This window comes from Pristiophorus japonicus, chromosome 10 (genome assembly GCF_044704955.1).
Source record: "Pristiophorus japonicus isolate sPriJap1 chromosome 10, sPriJap1.hap1, whole genome shotgun sequence".
In the NCBI taxonomy this organism is placed as follows: domain Eukaryota; kingdom Metazoa; phylum Chordata; class Chondrichthyes; family Pristiophoridae; genus Pristiophorus; species Pristiophorus japonicus.
The window spans coordinates 188,632,707-188,647,654 of NC_091986.1; the positions used below are offsets into that span (position 1 = coordinate 188,632,707).

Here is a 14,948-nt window from a genome sequence, read left to right on the forward strand (position 1 = left end):
GTTTTTTTTTCAATAAACTGACAGCTTCATAATCACATTTATTTGTACCAGCTTTCTAATTCCAGAATTAATATATACAAAAGCTGAACACAAAATCTCAAACTGCCTTGGTGGAATTTAAAATCACATCCTCTGGATTGCTAGTCTAGTAACAATCATTACACTACCATTCATGCCTAGTTTAGCAGAATGCACAATTTTATGGATTGAAAGTTACTAGATTAATCAGACACTCCAAAAATTCCAACAGTTGCAAAATAGCATGATAAACAAATTTAGTCCATCTATTTTGGTAGAAAAAATATATTTTAAAAACATGCACACACATCACTGTCAATACATAGACACATTCCAGACACAAGTCCATAATAGGCTGATATGTCAGCACAATACTTAGGAAGTCTATCGTTCGGATAAAACATTAGATCGAGGCCCAGTCTGATCAGTTCTCCCAGTGTCTCAACCAAAACCAATTTGCACAAAAGGTCCCACAAACAGAAATGAGAAAAATTACCAAATCATCTATTTTTGGTGGTGTGGCTGAGGGAAAATGTTGGCCAGGAGAACTCCCCTGCTCTTTTTAAAATAATGCCACTGGGTCTTTTGCATTCACCCGAGGGGGCAAACGAGGCCTTGGTTTAATGGCTCATCTGAAAGACAGCACCTCCAACAGTGTAATCAACACTGCACTGAAGTGTCAGCTGAGATTACATGCTGAAATAGGCCTTCAACCCATAACCATCTACTTCCATGGTACCACTAAGCTGAGGTTAACACTTAAGTGAAAATATAGTCTTTCAATTATTCCACAGTCCATATGTGAAATGGACACTTTTCAACATTGTCACTATCTTATGCTTTGTTTGTCAGCCCAAGAGCAGCCACGTTGAATAGAACTTTCCTTGTGACATTGTGAAGTGCTACCCAGTGACAGCAAATAGATTTACTACTCTTTCACAGAACTTGTTCTGAACACAATGTCTATTTCCCAGGTTACCTCAACAGCATTCTAAAGTATAAAACAAAAACAACTAGCATTTATACAACATCTTTAATGTAGAAAAACATCCCAAGAAGCTTCACATAGTTGTAATCTGACAAAAATTAACATCAAACCAAAAGAGATTAGAAGGGAACAACCTACAATTTGGTCAAAGGTGGGTTTTAAGGAGGCTCTTAAAGGAGGAAGGAGATGGAGAGGTGTAGAGGTTTAGGTAGGATTATTCCAGAGCTTAGGACCTAGACATTTGAATGCACAACTACCAGTGGTGAGGTGGAAGAAGGGAGGATGCACAAGAAGCCAAAAAATGCTGGAAATACATATTAAGTCAGCATCTATAAAGAGAACAGGTAATGGCATTTTCGATGTATACCCCATCATCAAATGTCATAACCTGCCATTTCTCTGTAGTTATTGACTGACCTCCTGTACTTTTTCATCATTTTCTGGCTTCATTTCAGATTTCCATGTGCCATTTTTCCTCTTTATTGGCCAACATACTCAGCCACACAGAATAACAAATTACCATGAGACTTAATGTTTTAAACTACGATCTGCCTGAACTTAAACTTTATTTAGAAGGTTCCCTTCTAAATCAACTGGAAAAACAACCAGAATTGATGCACTGCTATCGACTACTGCAGTGCCACATAAGCAAACTGTTCAACAAATAGGAACATATTTAGTAGAATCTTGCTCCAAAATGTCAGGATGAGCAAGGTTTCATCAAGCAGAACTGATCATGCATGCCCTTATAGGGTGTTGTACTCCATTAAAAAACCTCAACTTGCCAAAATAGCATATATTTTTAAAAATTCTATTGATAACAGTTACAAGCCTGCCTGTTACTGTTTTATTGGTCTTCCTTTGCTATACTATATAAGTACTTTACACATTTCTGCAACATTAGAATACTGCAAGAAAGCAGCAGTAACAACTAAAATCATACAAAGACAATAGCCTTGATTTGTTTGCTTGCTGCTAATTTAGAAAGGATTTCTAAAGCTTAGTACTTTAGTGCAAGAACTATGAGCAGAAGGAGAGTTTTCTGCAAACAACAACCATTAATGACTTGCAACTACATTTTCTTGAAGACCGTAAGACTTGCCAAGGGTTTTTATACATTCTTCCCAGTTATTTGCCTCAGGCCCTTTGGTCACCAAGTTTCAAACCTGCATTACTATGTAATGCAAAATTGGGGTTCAGGAGGAAGGATTGTATAAGGACGAGGACATGGAATTCAGAAGATTTTACTTCATTCAAATTAACTTAGAGAGTGTTAGGCTCACAATTGATGTTTTTATACTGCTGGTGTAACCAACCACATATGTGGGAAACAGCCATCAATTATTTTCAGAGTAAAGTGAAGATTTTGGATAATTTATTTGCAACTATCCAAAAAAGCAAGGATTACACAGTAAATAGTTGACTCAGCTAAGATTTCTTTCAAGTTTAAATATCGGTCTTCTCTCTGGCATTGTGCTATCTTTGTTTTCACTTTCCATATAGTGATTATAAAATATACAAATGATTTAGAACATTTCCCATTGTAAACATGCAGTTTTGTTTCTGCTAGTATAGCCTTCACATTATTGCTCCTCTACCGAACTCAACAGTTTTTCTACTTGAATAGCTTTCATTAAAATCTCTTCCTTCCCTCCCAATTTTTGCTGTATCTATATTAACTACAATACATCGTCTTTCTTTGCATTCCAATTCTTTCTAACTAAAAAGAGAACTTGCATGAGCGCATTATCATAGTGGCGGCACTTTCTTAACATCTGCCCCGGGCAAGTATAGTCCAGTGTTAGTCAAAGATATTGTCATGCCTTTGGCCTTGAACAATAGTGTTTCGAACCCTGATACACTGCCTATCCGATAGTATATTACACATCATCCTGCAAACTGAATTATATAATCTAACCAGTTAAAGTACCAGTGAAGGATTTTACACTGTAATTGATTTGATTTTGTATGAAGTTCAAGTCTATGTGTAGATTATAGTGGCAATGATTAACAAAAATCTTGCACGGTATTCAATTTACTGATCTCCTACATCTGGCATTAATAGCAGGTTGGTCAAGATCTCCTGACGCTTCAAAACCTTTATCCAATAAGGTTAACCCATAAAGACTAAGGAGGTTCCAGATTTATATAGAATTATGTAGACATTAGATCACGGAGTCTGGTAGGCCCAAATAGCATGTGTTTGTGTTTATTCTCCACAAGCAGTATTCCTAAACCCATGTACCAAACCTGATTGTCATATCCCTTTATTCTCCTTTCCTTAACCACCTATCTGCACATTCCTAAATGTTCTCTTGATCTCTGGTTCAATTAACTTTGGGAGTGCATTCCACAGCCTCACAACCATCAATGTAAACAGAAGTTTCTCCTGATCTCAGTCTTAAATCTTACATCTTTGCCCTCTCCTTCTTGACCCCTCATTTACTAAAAACAGTCTGTTCGTAATCTACTTGCTCCCAACCCTTCATAATTTGAAATCCCATCTCTTCTGTTTGAATGGAAATATCCCCATTTTTCAGGTCTTTTGTCATTTGTATTTTCTCATACCAGGCAGCATCCTGATGTCTCAACTGATATTCCAACTGTGGTCTCACTAAACTTTTAGATATAGATTCACTATTACATCTCTACTTTTAGATTCTCTATCTCTTGCAATAAAACCTAGGTTTTCACTAGCTTTTTTAAAAAAAATGGCTTTATTCACTTGAGGTGCTGCTTTCAATATTGTGAATCGGAACTCTCAAATCACTCTGCTCTTCCTCAACACCCCACCCCCAAAGTATTTTTTTATAAAACCAAAATGTACCACTTCACATTTATTGGTACTAAATTCCATTTGCCACTTTTGCCCATTCTAGCATCAATAACTTATTGCAACATCTTTTAGTTTATTTGTTTTGCCTCCCAATTTAACATTCGATCCCCAGAATAAATAAGGGTGCTAAAGTTGGGGGGGGGTGAAGGAGGGCAATCACGGTTCAAAATTTCCCAATCACTATGCAATGACCCTTGTTGGAAGTGCATATGTGGCTGTTTGTTGAGGATAGGATCAAACTCAGCTCCTATGTTCCCCACTGCTGAATATCTTGCCAGTACACACTATTAAGGCTCTCATGCAAGTATTTCCTTTTTTGGGCAAGGTACCGTAGTGACTGTAGATCAGGAAGGAATTACCACTGGGAAAATTAGTTAAAAAAAACATACCTTGTACCTTATTTGAATTCTAATTTACAGTAAACTGACCATTTGACCAGTAAAGTAAACTTCCATTAAAAAAAATAGTAAAATGCTGTTGCTTGCAGGAAAAATCAAATGTGTATCTAAATTTATTTCAAATAATTTTTTTCTTAATTCTACAATTATTTTTGAAGCATATTACAGTAATTTGTTTAATAACCATAGTCTAGAGGTGAAACAGGTATGAAAAGGCAGAGGGCTAGCATATTTTAAAAGCATACTAGTACACCAAACGTTGCTACGCACAATTTCATAACAATAGGATTATTTATGCTGTGTGGAAGATAACATCAGGGCCAATGATTGAGAGACAAGCCAAATTCCACTTTTATTGTATGTTGTGGATCAAATTCCCAATGTGCATTATTTTGTGAAAACTGAAAATATATATATTTATAGCTCTTGAACTTTATATTTAAATTTTCTCCCTCAGGAATTTTAACTTGCATTCACTTATGGGCTTTAAAGGAGCGGCAAGCGGCGACCTGGGAGCAGCGTGGAGGTCCCGACCTGCGTGAGAACACCAGCAGCAGGTCAGGGCCATAAAAGGAGCGGCGAGCAGTGGCCTGAGAGCAGCATGGAGGCATACCACTTCAGGGAGCAGCACGAGCTGCGACGGTGGAGGGACGTGATCGGGGCCCAGGAAAGACGTGAGTTCGTGACCAGGCAGCACGGGCCAGCCCACACTGCGATGTGTGCACGCAGTAGGTCCGTGCAGCAGAGCAGATCTACAATCGTCTTGGGTAATCCTTGCCACTGGACCAAGACCCAGCTCTGTCAAGCCTGTGTGATGGCTGGTGTGCAACGGTCCCCACACAATCAAAAAAAAAATCAACGCACAGGCATCTTCCACCCTTCAGGATGTAGTTCAGGACCTGGATTTTATGTCCTTCATTGGAACACCTGTGAATTTATCCTTTTTTGGCGTGGAAGCAAGTCATCCTCGTTTTGAGGGACTACCTATGTATGATGATGATTAATGTAGGAGAAACAAAATATTTGGAAGGAAAATTGTAGAGCGTGGGCCCTAGACAGTTGATGGAACCTCCAGTGGTGGGCGAATGGAAGGAAGACTACCCAGCAGGTCAGAGGAACAGTTTGAGGAGAGAGTGGGTTACGGCTGGAGGATGTTAGAGATGGGGAGGAGCATTGGGTCAATGACGTAAAGGGGGATAGGCAGAATATGGATCGTAGAGTAATGAATGAGCTTCAGTTTTTGGCAGATGAAGATCAGGAAGCTGCATAGAGGAGTATTGGAATGGCTGAGTCTGGAGATAAAAAAGGCATGGATGAGGGTTTCAGCAGATGGGCTGAGGCAGGTGATGTAACTGAGGTTTTAGTAGGCGGTCTTTCAAATGGAAAGCAAATGGGGGTGGGTTCAGGTTTAAATGGAACACCAAGGTTGAAAACATATTGGCCTAATCCTAGACAGTGTCAGGCATGGCCTGGATTCTTTGCTGAGTATGTAGCTTCAATCTTCCCAATGTTTAGCTGGAGGAAATTGCAGCTCGTCCAAGACTGGATGTCAGACAGTATGACAACACAAAGTCAGTGGTGTGGCCAAGAGAGGTAGAGGTGGGTGTTATCAGCATATATGGGCACGTTAAAGGATAATTTTGCTAAAGGGCAGCACGTAAATGAGAGAGATCCTTGGAGGACTCGAGAGATAATGGTGCAGGAGTGTGAAGAGAAACCTTTGTTGGAGATACTCTGGCTACAAATGGATTGGCATGGGCAGTCCCAAGCTGGACAACAAAGAGGTGTTGGAGAAGGATAAGCTGTTCGACCCTGTCAAAGGTTGCAGAAAGATTGAAAAATATGATGGTGGGATAATGCTACATGGATGCACAATGCACCAAAGATGCACCAGTCACAGAGGATGTCTGTGCGACTTCAGTTATTCGTTTTGATGTTGTGGTAGGGGCAGAAATCTAATTGGAGATATACAGAGCAAATTGATATGAGTGGAATTTAATATTTGGTATTTAGCCAAACTGTGTGGGGGGAGTAGTGTGTGGAGTGATCCTGGACTTTAGTACCAATGGGGTAGGGGTCCTAGAGTTCTGCAGAACTCTGTTGGAATCATTTATCTGTTTTCACTGTGGAGGGTGCACCTCAGACTCAGCAGAATTAGGGTGGAATGAGGGGTTTGATTTATTGGTGGATTCCCAGTGTTTTTTAGCAGTGAGGAAAAAGAGGCAACTTCTGAATACCAAATTGCTAACTCCACTGGTATGTCGAGGGGATTTGAGTACAGGGGCAGGGAGGTGTTACTACAGTTTACAGGGCCTTGGTGAGGCCACACCTGGAGTATTGTGTACAGTTTTGGTCTCCTAACTTGAGGAAGGACATTCTTGCTATTGAGGGAGTGCAGCGAAGGTTCACCAGACTGATTCCCAGGATGGCGGGACTGACTTATCAAGAAAGACTGGATCAACTGGGCTTGTATTCACTGGAGTTCAGAAGAATGAGAGGGAATCTCATAGAAACGTTTAAAATTCTGACGGGTTTAGACTGGTTAGATGCAGGAAGAATGTTCCCAATGTTGGGGAAGTCCAGAACCAGGGGTCACAGTCTAAGGATAAGGGGTAAGCCATTTAGGACCGAGATGAGGAGAAACTTCTTCACCCAGAGAGTTGTGAGCATGTGGAATTCTCTACCACAGAAAGTTGTTGAAGCCAATTCACTAAATATATTCAAAAAGGAGTTAGATGTAGTCCTTACTACTAGGTTGATCAAGGGGTATGGCGAGAGAGCAGGAATGGGGTACTGAAGTTGCATGTTCAGCCATGAACTCATTGAATGGCGGTGCAGGCTCGAAGGGCCGAATGGCCTACTCCTATACCTATTTTCTATGTTTCTATGTCTTGGGTACCATCATGATATCTTGGGTACCATCAGCTTTATAACCGTTAAACAGAATGTATATTTATATAGGCCACTCGGCCCATCGTACCTGTACATAATACATAAAATATATAATAATAAAATTTAATAAAAATATATGGTTAAAGATTTTTAGATATGCATGCATATACCTGATCACTATATATACACACACACATTTTCCAGCAATCAGAAATGGGAAGTATTTCCCCCTTACTCCCAAACCCAAGGACATGGAGCTTGTGCCCCAATTGCTTCCCTAGCTGAGAGCAGCTAACTCAGCACAGACCAGGAAACAGGACTGTCCTTGTCTGTATAGATTTACTTACTGAGCATCAGAAGAACTGTAGAATTTAATGTTGCTCAGTCACTTATGATAATGTTGGGACTCAGCCACTTTTATTCCACACAGCCAACATTTGAAACATGTTCTCAGGTAGGCTATTACGAAAGGAGTCCAAAGCATCAGTAAAGTTTAATTTCATCTCATTTGATTCTGAACTTCCTGAGCTATAGAATACCTGTACAACTATTTTCTCAAATTGGTGTATTTTTTTCTGCAATTTCACCTAGATCACTTTTAAAAGTTTTTTTTATCTTGAGTATTGGATTAAAGCAGACAGCAAAAAGCTTAAAAACACCGACCCAGTATATAAGAACATAAGAAATAGGAACAGGAGTAGGCCATACAGCCCCTCGAGTCTGCTCCACCATTCAATATCCAAGTAATAAAGTCACAGAGGACATCACAGTAACCATATCTGGCTTGAAAACAAATTGAAAAGTTGAAACATAGAAAATAGGTGCAGGAGGAGGCCATTCAATAAGATCATGGCTGATCATTCCATCAGTATCCCTTTCCCGCCTTCTCTCCATACCCCTTGATCCCCTTAGCCGTAAGGGCCATATCTAACTCCCTCTTGAATATATCCAATGAACTGGCATCAACAACTCTCTGCAGCAGGGAATTCCACAGGTTAACAACTCTCTGAGTGAAGAAGTTTCTCCTCATCTCAGTCCTAAATGGCCTACCCCTTATCCTAAGACTATGTCCCCTGGTTCTGGACTTCCCCAACATCGGGAACATTCTTCCCGCATCTAACTTGTCCAGTCCCGTCAGAATCTTATATGTTTCTATGAGATCCCCTTTCATCCTTCTAAATTCCAGTGAATAAAGGCCCAGCCATCCGTGGAATCAGTCAGGTGAACCTTCGCTGCACTCCCTCAATAGCAAGAACGTCCTTCCTCAGACCAGGAGACCAAAACTGAACACAATATTCCAGTTGAGGCCTCACTAAGGCCCTGTACAACTGCATTAAGACCTCCCTGCTCCTATACTCAAATCCCCTAGCTATGAAGGCCAACATACCATTTGCCTTCTTTACCGCCTGCTGGACCTGCATGCCCACTTTCAGTGACTGATGAACCATGACACCCAGGTCTCGTTGTACCTCCCCTTTTTCTAATCTGCTGCCATTCAGATAATATTCTGCCTTCACGTTTTTGCCCCCAAAATGGATAACCTCACATTTATCCACATTATACTGCATCTGCCATGCATTTGCCCACACACCTAACCTGTCCAAGTCACCCTGCAGCCTCTTAGCGTCCTCCTCACAGCTCACACCACCTTCTGAAAAGGACCCGTTTATCCCAACTCTCTGCTTCCTGTCTGCCAACCAGTTCTCTATCCATGCCATTACATTACCCCCAATATCATGCGCTTTGATTTTGCCCACTAATCTCTTGTGCAGGACCTTGTCAAAAGCCTTTTGAAAGTCCAAATGCACCACATCCACTGGTTCTCCCTTGTCCACTCTGCTAGTTACATCCTCAAAAAATTCCAGAAGATTCGTCAAGCATGATTTCCCTTTCATAAATCCATGCCGACTTGGTCCGATTCTGTCACTGCTTTCCAAATGCGCTGCTATTTCATCCTTAATGATTGATTCCAACATTTACCCCACTACTGCTGTCAGGCTAACTGGTCTATAATTACCCGTTTTCTCTCTCCCTCCTTTTTAAAAAAGTGGTGTTACATTAGCTACCCTCTAGTCCATAGGAACTGATCCAGAATCAATAGACTGTTGGAAAATGATCACTAATGCATCCACTATTTCTAGGGCCACCTCCTTAAGTACTCTGGGATGCAGACTATCAGGCCCCAGGGCCTTTCCACCGCCACCCCCCCAATTAAAAAAAAAAATCAGGACTGCAGGCTGATTTGCTTATTCTGACCGTGCTACGTTTGGCACTAGTTGCTAAGGGGTGTGTAGGAGAATTGCTGAGGTGACCTTCATTCCAAACTGCCTCTCCACTGGGGAATGGCTCGATACAGTTCTCAATCCCATCAATTTCCCTGACACAATTTCCCGCCTAATAAGGATATCCTTCAGTTCCTCCTTCTCACTGGATCCACTGTCCCCTAGTACATTCGGAAGGTTATTTGTATCTTCCTACGTGAAGATAGAACCGAAGTATTGGTTCAATTGGTCTGCCATTTCTTTGTTCGCCATTATAAATTCACCAGAATCCGACTGCAAGGGACCTACATTTGTCTTCACTAATCTTTTTCTCTTCACATATTTATAGAAGTTTTTGCAGTCAGTTTTTATGTTCCCTGCAAGCTTCCTCTCGTACTCTATTTTCCCCCTCTTAATTAAACCCTTAGTCCTCCTCTGTTGAATTCTAAATTTCTCCCAGTCCTCGGGTTTGTTGCTTTTTCTAGCCAATTTATATGCCTCTTCCTTGGCTTTAACACTATCCTTAATTTCCCTTGTTAGCCATGGTTGAACCACCTTCCCAATTTTATTTTTACTCCAGACAGGGATGTACAATTGCTGAAGTTCATCCATGTGATCTTTAAATGTTTGCCATTGCTTATCCACCGTCAACCCTTTAAGTATCCTTTGCCAGTCTATTCTAGCCAATTGAAGTTTTACAATCAAACTTTGACCCTTTAATACTAGTTTCTAGGAGTTAAAAGATCAAACTGAACATAACTAGATTCATGGCATAATGAAATTCTTTGTATAAAATTTAATGTGGCAGCATGTCAGCTCACCAATTCACATGCGTTTGCACCCAGGTTCAAGAACTGTATCGAGCCATTCCCCAGTGGAGAGGCAGTTTGGAATGAAGGTCACCTCAGCAATTCTCCTACACACCCCTTAGCAACTAGTGCCAAACGTAGCACGGTCAGAATAAGCAAATCAGCCTGCAGTCCTGATTTTTTTTTTAAATTGGGGGGGGGGGGGTGGAAAGAGAGAAGAGATTTAATTCCCAGTTTATTTTAATTTTGTAACATCTGCTCAAGCGATTAAAATTTCATTTTAAGTGTTCCAACATAAAATTACAATGTGATTTATTTCCCATTTTAATAACTAACATTTTGTTACAACTAATCCTAAGGATTTTGCTGTTATCCGCAGTGGTAGTTCCTTCCACTTTTAATTATTTGTCTGTACATTGCTGGGTGTAGAACACACACATTCAACTCCTCCAACCTGCACTTACACTGCATACCTTACTAAAGTATGGAATAAAGGCAACTATGCTAACTTCTACTCTAACCGCAAAGCAGTCTTGTTGATTTGTAGTTCTTAAATAATCCTTAGATGTAATCAGTTGGGAATGCCATCTGAATTTCTAAATAATGTACAAAATTGAGGATACAAATATTATAAAGGCATACAATACTTCACAGAATTAGGTGCACTATTGCATTTTACCAATTTCAAAACAATCATTCACAAGATTGATTGAACTTTAAAATGAATCTAGTTCAGATCCTATTCCAGGTGAAAGATCTGACACCTGACCCAATTTCCCCTCCCCCCATTATTGATATAGAATCTCAACCATGTCAGAACTACAGCAGCGCCCAGTTTAGCCTGAATGTGTTGTGAAACAAAGTTCTACTTTTGTTTGTAACACTTGCCTTCAAGCAATGATACCAACTATTGTCTGACCTGTGGTCCTAAATAGCTAGATTCAAAGGTTTGGTTTCCAACCTGTTAAATTACTTCTGCTACCTAGAGTAAGCTGCAGTGAAAATCTATTTAGCCCAAAAAGCATTACCTGATTTTGTAAGCAAATTTAAATCTAGTTATGTGTTGCATTTACTCAGATGAGTTATTGCACTGTAGCCCATTCTCCTCTTCCAACTCCCATGGTGTGTAAAATGCTTAAGGGAAATGAAATTTACCGCAGACATGCCGAATAAAATTCAGAGTAATTACAGATTAATGCATGTACCAACTGTATCAATTAGAAGGGTACAGGAGGAAATTCCAATAGGCAGCAGCATTTACTAGAGCTAGTATATTTTACACTGAACATCACAGAATGTTGGTCATGGATGTAGAATATGCAGGTTCTATCTGAATGCACCCAGTCTGTTCTATACAGTGCATGTCCCATCTTATCTTAAAAAAAACCTGACAAGCTACTGTGATCAGGCAATCTACATTTCTGTGTTGCAATTTCTATATATAAATCAGATGTATACAAAATTAGGCCAGTTGATCAAAACAAACTCGCTGAAAACAAAGGTGGATTCAGCAGATTGATTACTATTTGGAAAAACAGGATCATGGACAACTTGATTTAAGACAATCCCAACAACAAAAATCTAATTTATTGGAACAAACAGCCTCACTTATGTTCAATAAAATATCGTTTTGGCATACAACCCAAATACTGAATCAATAAGTGAGAAAATTTTATTAAAGCCATGGCATAGAAAAATTCAGCACAACCAAAAAAAAAAATTGCAGGATAAATGTGCCAAGCCCCACAGCGATGTTGTGTACACCCTAGAGTTGGTGATAGATTTATACGTGGATAAACAGTACACCAATGCCCGAGGAAAAGAACGAACCCCTCTGGTAACCTTCTGATTCAAAAACGTTTTCGAGCCAATTTTATTCCTGTTGCAATGACTTAGCATTTACACAAAAGAAACGAGGGGTTAACTTCTGTTATTTCTATGTATATATACAAAACGGATTGACGTGTCTGAGTTGGCGCAGTTGCATCAGATAATTAAAAGGGGGGAAAAAAAACTGAAGGAATTTTTAGACTCAAGAGACAGTCGAAAGAGCAGTGCAAACCGTCCCTTGAGTTTATGAAAGCTTTCGCCAATGTTGAAAAAGGGGCAAATTAGCGGGAAACTACTAAATGCACCAAACGGCAGACGCATAAAAATGCAATTGGCAGCATTCACAAATAAAACGATTAGATTTTAATGCCTTTCAGTTCTTAAAAGCAACAGCCATAACCCGTCCATTTTGAGCATTCGTATCATGCTCCTAAACAGCAGGAACAAGGATTTTAAAAGTGTTGGCACAGCTTCAAAATTCAATCCGTACATAACATTCATATAATAAAATTTCTTTTTTTTTTAAATGGCACTGTATATTTTGTTGGGGGGGGGAAGAGACAGGTTATGCATCTGCAGCTCGGTCTCAGCAGAACGATCCCGACCATTTTCACATTTGTAGTTTTTTTTTGAAGAGTTGTTCGCTAACTGAAAAGAAAATATTGTCGCCATCACAAAGGAAAACACTGCCCGCAATCGACTGAATGCATCAAAGCTGGCTTAACGACACTGGACGGCGAATGGGTTTTATATTAATCGTGCTTTAGATGGAACCGTGTGCGGACGTCCTTAAGTAAGCTCCACAGTCCCCAAACAACGTCCATTTTAAAAAAGAAACACAACACACAAATTTTTTTTTTACACTATCCCTGCTCGCCGGACTTCCCAGATTGGCGAGAGAGAGAGAGAAAGGAGGTGGAAGGAAGGAGGAGGAAAGAGATTACCGCAGGAAAAACATTTTTAAAAAAAAGTTGAATTCGTGTTTATGAAAAAAAGTTTAAAATTTTTTTTAAAATCCCAATTAAATAAAAAAAAAAGTGAAAAATTCATAATTTTTTTCGCCACAGCTTTGCGGCTATTTCCGCGCCTCGCTGCATTCCTGAGGTGAGGGGGAAGAGAGAGAGAGAGAGAGAAAGCCCTTCATCTTCTCTGGGAATGAGGGAGTCAGTGACCGAGGGGAGCTTCCTGCGCCAGCAAAAAAAAAACTCAGCAAACGTCCATTTTATTTTTTATTATTATTTTTCCTTCTCCTTTCACACCGAGCTTGGGGAAGGAAGGAGAAGGAAGGCGGGACAGGGGGGGGGGGGGATTCACTCCAAACAAATAAAATCTCCGCCACCCTCCCGCGATATGAATACTTGCTGTGGAGTAATGTGGAGGGTGCAAATCAGCCCCCGCCGCAAAACAAGCCCGCAGATTTTTTTGGGAGCTGTCACACATACAAAAAAACCCGTCCATTTTAAAAAAACAAATCGTTTTTATTTTGTTTCTGTCGCTCCTCCCACCCCCACCACCACCACACATCACGGTTTGATATCTAAATAGGTGAGTGTTTGATGGTGCTGGAGTTTGTGTGTATATTTATATATATATATATATATATACTTTTGTTTAAAAAGCTGCCGCTTACCAGCAAGTACCGGACCGAGCACCTCCCTCCCTGTTGTGTGTATTTTCTCTCTCTCTCTCGCTCTCCCTTTCCCTCTCTCTCTCACACACACTCTCTTTCTCTTTCTCTTTCTCTCTGCACGGCTCAGTCTCCTTCTCAAACCGTACCCAAGTAATGGGGAGGGGAGGGGGGGGGGGGGCTGGGGAGAGAGTTGGGGCGGGAGGGACACGTCATGACGCCACATCCGACGCCGCCCGAACCCCACCTCCTGCGTCATGACGTACGCAACATGCACCGCCTACCTCCAACCTGTCAATCACGTCATAAAAGGCAGCGAGGAACAGAAGTAGGCCATTCAGGCCCCGCCCCCTCATGCTATTCAATGAGATGATGGCTGATCTGCGACCTAACTCCATGAAAGGTGATCTTGTCGAAACATATAAGATACTGAGGCGGCTCGTCATCATCATCATCATAGGCAGTCCCTCGGACTTGCTTCCACTCTTAAAATGAGTCCGTAGGTGGCTGGACAGTCCAATATGAGAACCATCATCATCATCAGCAGTCCCTCGGAATCGAGGAAGACTTGCTTCCACTCTTAAAATGAGTCCTTAGGTGGCTGAACAGTCCAATGCAAGAACCACAGTCCCTGTCACAGGTGGGACAGATAGTCGTTGAGGGAAGGGGTGGGCAGGACACTCTTTCCGCTGCCTGCACTTGATTTCTGCATGTTCTCGGCAATGAGACTCGAGGTGCTCAGCGTCCTCCTGGAAACACTTCCTCCACCAGGTGGATTGGCTCGACAAGATGGCTGACTCCAGAGACGATATTTCCACTCATAGGGGAATCTAAAACTAGGGGGCAGTCTCAGAATGAGGGACCTCCCATTTAAAACAAATGGAGGAATTTCTCGCAGAGGGTTGTATATCTGTGGAATTTTCTACCCCAGAGCGCTGTGGAGGCTGAGCCATTGAATATATTTAAGGTGAAAATAGATTTTTGAGCGATAAGGGAATAAGGGTTATGGGGAGCGGGCAGGGAAGTGCAGCTGAGTCCATGATCAGATCAGCCATGATAGAAACATAGAAACTAGGTGCAGGAGCAGGCCATTCGGCCCCTCGAGCCTGCACCACTATTCAATAAGATCATGGCTGATCATTCCCTCAGTACCCCTTTCCTGCTTTCTCTCCATACCCCTTGATCCCCTTAGCCGTAAGGGCCATATCTAACTCCCTCTTGAATATATCCAATGAACTGGCATCAACAACTCTCTGCAGCAGGGAATTCCACAGGTTAACAACTCTCTG

At 41.0% G+C, this 14,948-nt stretch overlaps 1 protein-coding gene across 4 annotated transcripts in view; it reads right to left on the reverse strand.

The window, feature by feature from the left end:
• The window catches only part of fam168a (family with sequence similarity 168 member A), a 123,785-nt gene extending 109,964 nt beyond the window's left edge, over positions 1 to 13,821 (reverse strand). For all 4 annotated transcript variants that reach the window (XM_070892410.1, XM_070892409.1, XM_070892408.1 and 1 more), the window contains exon 1: positions 13,663 to 13,821. The gene's annotated coding sequence lies outside the window, so the exon portion shown is untranslated. The remainder of the gene's footprint in view (positions 1 to 13,662) is intronic.
• Between the last annotated feature and the right edge of the window lie 1,127 nt (positions 13,822 to 14,948).